General features: G+C 38.7%; 1 pseudogene; it reads right to left on the reverse strand.

Annotated features, from left to right (window-relative positions):
* Positions 1-3,071: 3,071 nt before the first annotated feature.
* LOC120288806 lies at positions 3,072-5,309 on the reverse strand (annotated as a pseudogene).
* Between the last annotated feature and the right edge of the window lie 569 nt (positions 5,310-5,878).

Raw genomic sequence — 5,878 nt, forward strand, 5'->3', positions numbered from 1 at the left:
TTCATTGCGCCATTTCCCTTTGTTAACAACAGTGTCTGAAATGTTTACTGCTTTACTATCTTGAAATTGCAGCTGCGCCTCATTTGACTGCTTTAAGGAGAGACTCAATAGGTAAAGTCCCTTCTGTGCTATTTTTTAGTCTTGGAATTAATCCATGTTTAAATCTTTTCTGTAAGTTATCGGGGTCGAGCATGAGGCGGTATGATATCGCATCACTGTCTTACTTGCAACCTTTTTGGTGGGTATTTCTTTCTTCGCTTTAGTTCTAGGGCATGAGGGAGGGTCGTGCAGCAATTTGCCACATCTGTATGATATCGCTTGAGGCTGGCAAGGCCGACCCTCACCAGTTGCGCCTCTTTGCCCGGTCGCCGGAGGTTGGGCGATTGGAAGTGGAAAAAAAAAAAAAAAGAGGAAAGAAATTTAAAAAAATTAAAAAAATTAAAAACATAACAAAATAATTTTTAAAATTTTTTAAAAATTTGTTCACGTTATCACCTGGCGTTCACGTCGGTAGAATTCCAAAAAATTGATCAAATGGACTTAATTGACAAAAAAAGTAAAAGATTTATAACTTAATTGACAAAATTAAAAAAAATTACTTAATTAATAAAATTGCAATAGAGTTTAGAACCTTTTGGATAATTTTTTACAATCATGGAGATGTGATAATAGCTAAAGCTAAGTCAATGGGCTGGTGGTACACCCAGGTTCAGCCTAGGCATCTTTGCCTCATGTGTCCTATCCTCTCCCTGTCCCGCATGGAGGGCATTGTAATGATATTCAGGAATAGTAGGATATTCTTCTTTGTCAATTTGCATTGGACTGAGCTCGTGTCATTTGACTGGGAACGGAGTGTGTGTAGGTCACCTTGAAGTAATCAAACCCAGAAGCAAAAATGATGATGGCAGTGTCAATCGGTAATACAATTAAAAAGAAAAAAACAAAGTTAGGCTCTTTGGTAAAATTTATTTATGTTTCTAAACAACTATTTCCGCTTTCTTTTCGGGAACGAAAAAGAATAAAAATCCATTTTGACAAAATTTTATTTCTTGAGAATAAAATTTTTATTTTTATTCCCTTTTCGGGAATATATTTGAAACAGAAAAAAAATAAAAAATAACTTATTTCTAAAATAATTTCTGATCTATTTTTTCTTTCACCTCTCTTCTTCTTTCTTTTCTTCTTCTCAATCTTCTTTTCTTTCCTTTTAGTTGGTCATCGGCCTTGGCCATGGCCGCAAGGCCCGATCGCAACGAGGGCCGCGATCTCGCCGGAAAGACGCCAACCCCTAAAAATGCGAGCCACGACAAGCCTGGCCTCAGCGACAGCCCTCCAGCGGCTCACCGAATCTCACCTACCCATTGCTGGCCAAAAGAAAAAAATATATATATATATATATATATATATATATATATAATAATAGAAGAAACTTAAAAGAAATAAAAAAAAAAAACTAAAATTCTACCAAAACGTATTTTTATCCCGAATAAATTTTTGAAAGCTTATCAAATCACGTTCTTTTCATTCAAATTATTCTCAATAATAAAATTAGAAAATAATTTCATATAAAAAATTGTTCCTCAAACAAAATCAAGTTACTAAGCGCGCTTGTTAATAAGATAAGATTGATAGGTAAACTAGGCAAATTCTTAATGAGGAACATATTTAAAAAGGTTGAAATGCTAAGGACTATCAATCTTGAGCTAGCGATGATTTGAGCTATCCAAATCAATGTTTCTTGTTTTGATTAATGAAAACTCGCCACTGACGTAGTTTTCGCCCCAATGAGGATCTTGAATTTTAAAGTGGTTTTGCAGACAATGATTAACTCCGTTTATTCTTAGAGATCACGTTTGGCATAAACCTCCTCGCACACCTTGAGGCTGTCCAGATACTACTCAGACCCCAGCGTGCTCCACCTATCTCAGCATATTCCGCCTCCTTGCTTAAGGACACCTTGAAAACTCAAATCTATTGGCACGTAATTTAAGCTTACCATCCCTTTCTTATCCATCCCGCAACTTGCAAAACCACACGAAACGATTGCACGATTGCTCAATTGCCAAGTTGGTAGAGTCTGTCTCAGTGTTTTCATAGCAGAAGAAAGGACGAAAAGGAAGAAGGATTCGGGATAACGATAGTCACATTTGACCATCCTTCTTCTGCATCATGTAACTTAGCAAACCATTAACAAAACGATTGCTCAAGTCAGTAGAAGTCTGTCTCAGTGTTTTCATAGCAGAAGAAAGGACGAAAAGGAAGAAAGAACGTGTCTCGGATAACGATAGTCGCATTGACTAATCTATGGGAGAATAAAGGTTCAGAACAGTTCATCATAAAGAAGACATCCACATGAACTGTTCCCGCGGGCAGTGCCTCCATTCAGTTTCACTTCTCAGAGTGAATTTTATTTTGTCCTCTTTGATTTTTTTTTGCTTGTGACTTGCACTAAATATGTGTCGACCATTTGAATAAGTGTTTAACAGTCAACCCACGCTGCACATGGACTGAACCAATAACAGGCTGTCATCCAACCATAAGGCTCATGTCAAATCAAACTAAATACAACATGTACAGGACACCGGATGAAGAAAACAAGAAGAGAAATGGAGATGAGGCACACCCTACTCTGCAATAAGAATGTAAAGAATTAATCTGCATCCGCTCGATGGAGGTCCTCTGATGATACATGAATAGATTTAGATTAGATTAACACAACAAAATTCCCAGCAAAGAAAATGGTGGGAAAATGAACTACCCTATATTATAGACCGAGAGATCGAGCAACCCCACAAGAGGTGGGTATGCAATCTCACAAGGGTCAGGACAAACTAACTCCCTCCTCCAACAACAATATCGAAAACCCCCAAAGCACGATGTGCCCCAAATCCGGCACTCAAAGAACTCGAGTCCCAAAATAACTAGAATGACTCATCCACAAGGTTTCAAGAACATGCAAGTTCTTCAAATGCCTCGCTAGAGAATGACGCATAAGGTTTAGTAGGTGCATGAGATGCTGAAATTAAATCTCCAAGATCGTAATTGACAAATCTTCCCAGGAGCTGTTTTCTCGTGGCCAAACATGCCAATATAAGCCACCTTACTCAGCCACTCTCTCTCTCTTGCAGTTCCCTGGCAGCAAATATTTGTACTTCTCTGCATTGTTTAACAAATAGGCAGGAAGATGAACAGCTGAGTAAGAATGAGGATGTTCCCAACTTCGCGATTATCTCTTTAAACGTGTGTTCTTCAGAAACATGTCAGCTAGATCAACCCTTTGCAGATGATATCCTGAATCCTTGTCGGGTCTAAATAATGAGAAAATCGGACCCATACTGGGGGCCGTAAGCTTTCATCTTGAATATGAACTCACTTATGCGGCGAAAGCAAAGCTACAATGCCAACCTGAATCCAGCCAACAAGTGTCGCTCTGTCTAGCCGTGCATATCTCGTACTACGAGATTGATACCTGTGGACCGATGCTCTCCAGCTTTGTTATCTACAAAGAACTCAAAAGAGTACAAATAATTCTTCAGCTGCAAATGAAGTTTAGGTGGGATGTCATCACACCACCTGAGAAGATTGATCGTGTGTGCACTAGGTATCTCGTCCAAGTCTGACATAATCAACAAGTCATCATCCTCAATGCCAGCACGCCTCAGAAGCTGCTCTAGAGCGATTCTCTGATAAGCGTCTTCAAATAAATGGATTCTCTTCCTTTCTTGAACCTTTCCTCCAATCATACCATAAGTCAGCCGAGGCTCAACGAACTTGAACTTGTCTCGATTTTCCTTAAAAATCAGCCTCTTGGAGGAGTCAGTAAATGTTGAGTTTGACTCGAGGAGAGTACAAACTGTGTCACGTAAGGATACAATTCCTTCCACCGAATTGTCAGCATTTCAACCTACTATTGTTGAACAGAATCGCATCATAGACCTGCTCGGGAATTCACGGATTCCCATCCATGAAGTTTGGCAAAGAGTTTCATCGACACGTTCTCATTATGATAATGTGAAATTACATGAAAAGGCTTTGAGGCTTGCATAGGGGTCTAAAGAAATAGGAAATCTTCTGTCCATGCAAGTTTGGCCGTAAATTCCTACTGGGATGACAACAATATAAATAGGTGTTTCTTCATATCTATCTGTCGAAGAACACGGCGAAGTTATATATTACCCATAGTTGCACGAGTTGCCTGTTGCATATTAGAGGACAAACTTTCTAAGATATCAAGTCAAAATATGAGGCAGAAATACAACTGAGGCACCAATCTTTCCAGTCGAAAGAGAAATCGCGATCCAAGGCGTCTAATCCGGAATATCCAAGTATCAAAGGCTAACAACATGAGCATCAATTTTGAAAATCAAGCAAAACCGTGAATGGTTCAGTAGACCTCACGATGACATCAAAGAACGTTCTGAAAGTTGGTTATTCAGGAGATAATCATGTGATTCAAAGAGCAAACTTCTCTAATATTTAAATTGATCGCGCTATAATAATCCATAATAAAAAGAGGTAATGAAGCAGCAGGATTCCAGAATCCCACCAAAAAAAAAAAGACTTTAAATCTGGATTTTAAAGCAGAAGATTATGCCTTGATTTTAAGGCCAAAAGAACGAGAAAATGAATTATCTTCCCCAGCATTGTCAGCTGACGCCAAAAGGGCAAAATCTCATCTTTCTTTCTGATTGAAAAGGGAATTCATTGTCTCCCAGCACGAAGCAAGATAACTTTTTTTTTTTTTTAACGAAAGCAAATAAATTTCATCTTCTTGATAGAAAAACAAAACTGATAGGTTTATACGCAAGAAACAACATATGGCACACTCCCTAAAATTTCTCCAAACTTCAAAAATAAAAAATAAAAATCGGACTTTCCATCACCCCGAACTCAGAAAAAACGACAACGAGAGGTAGGAAAGATTTCCTGAAATTTCGAGAATCAATCCCGATGATGGAAATAATAACAACCCACTTCTTTCTTCTTCTTTGCAAGGACGTGGAAAAAGAGAAAGAGAAAGAAAGGGAGAGAGAGAGATAAAGAAGAAGCATTACCTGGCCACAAACGTCTTTGCAGATATCGTCAGTCCACGACCAGATGCGGAACAAGGCATTGCAGTTTGTCGAAGGGGGTGTTGCCTTCTCTCTCTCTCTCTCTCGCTCGCTCTTTTCTGTATTCTGTCTGCCGGGGTTGGGAATTGGGGAAAGAGAGGGAAGAGAGAAGAAGAGAGCGTCGATTATAGCCGTTTGGTGGTTCCACGCTTCCCTCTTCCAATCCTGCACGGTGACGCCTGTCGCCCGGACGTACATATAGAGAAGGTAAAGCGTCAAAAAGCAACCAAAAAAAAAAAAAAAAAAAAAAAAATCCATTCCCCCCCCTGTTTTTTTTATTGTGTACCAAAAAAAATGAGGAGTGATTTCCATTGATACCAATCGGTGGATTCAATTCACGTCCTGAAAAGACAAAAGCAGGTTGGGTCAACGAGTGCAATCGTCAAATTTGATGGACTCGGACGTGGTCGCTAATCTGGGCCGTTCGATCTTAATTTTCACTTATAGCTCCACGCATTGATTTATTTTATTTAATTCGACTGTTTTTTTCATTCATTTGACGGACTAATATACACGTCGATATCCAAAATTATCTCCGTTTTCATTGGTGCCTTTTTGCATATCTTTGTCAAATTTTAAATAAAGGGTCCAATTTGCTCGATATTATTATTTGTCCTTTACCGTGTGACTTTTCAATGTTAGAATGCATCTATCAAGTTAGGCTATAGATGCAACATATTTTTCTTAAGCTTTGATTTATTTCCTAATTAGACCCATCTTCAAAGCTTCCAGAACAAAAGTACAGACACTGCTTGCCAAAAAAGAAA

This window comes from Eucalyptus grandis, chromosome 10 (assembly GCF_016545825.1).
Source record: "Eucalyptus grandis isolate ANBG69807.140 chromosome 10, ASM1654582v1, whole genome shotgun sequence".
Taxonomy (NCBI): domain Eukaryota; kingdom Viridiplantae; phylum Streptophyta; class Magnoliopsida; order Myrtales; family Myrtaceae; genus Eucalyptus; species Eucalyptus grandis.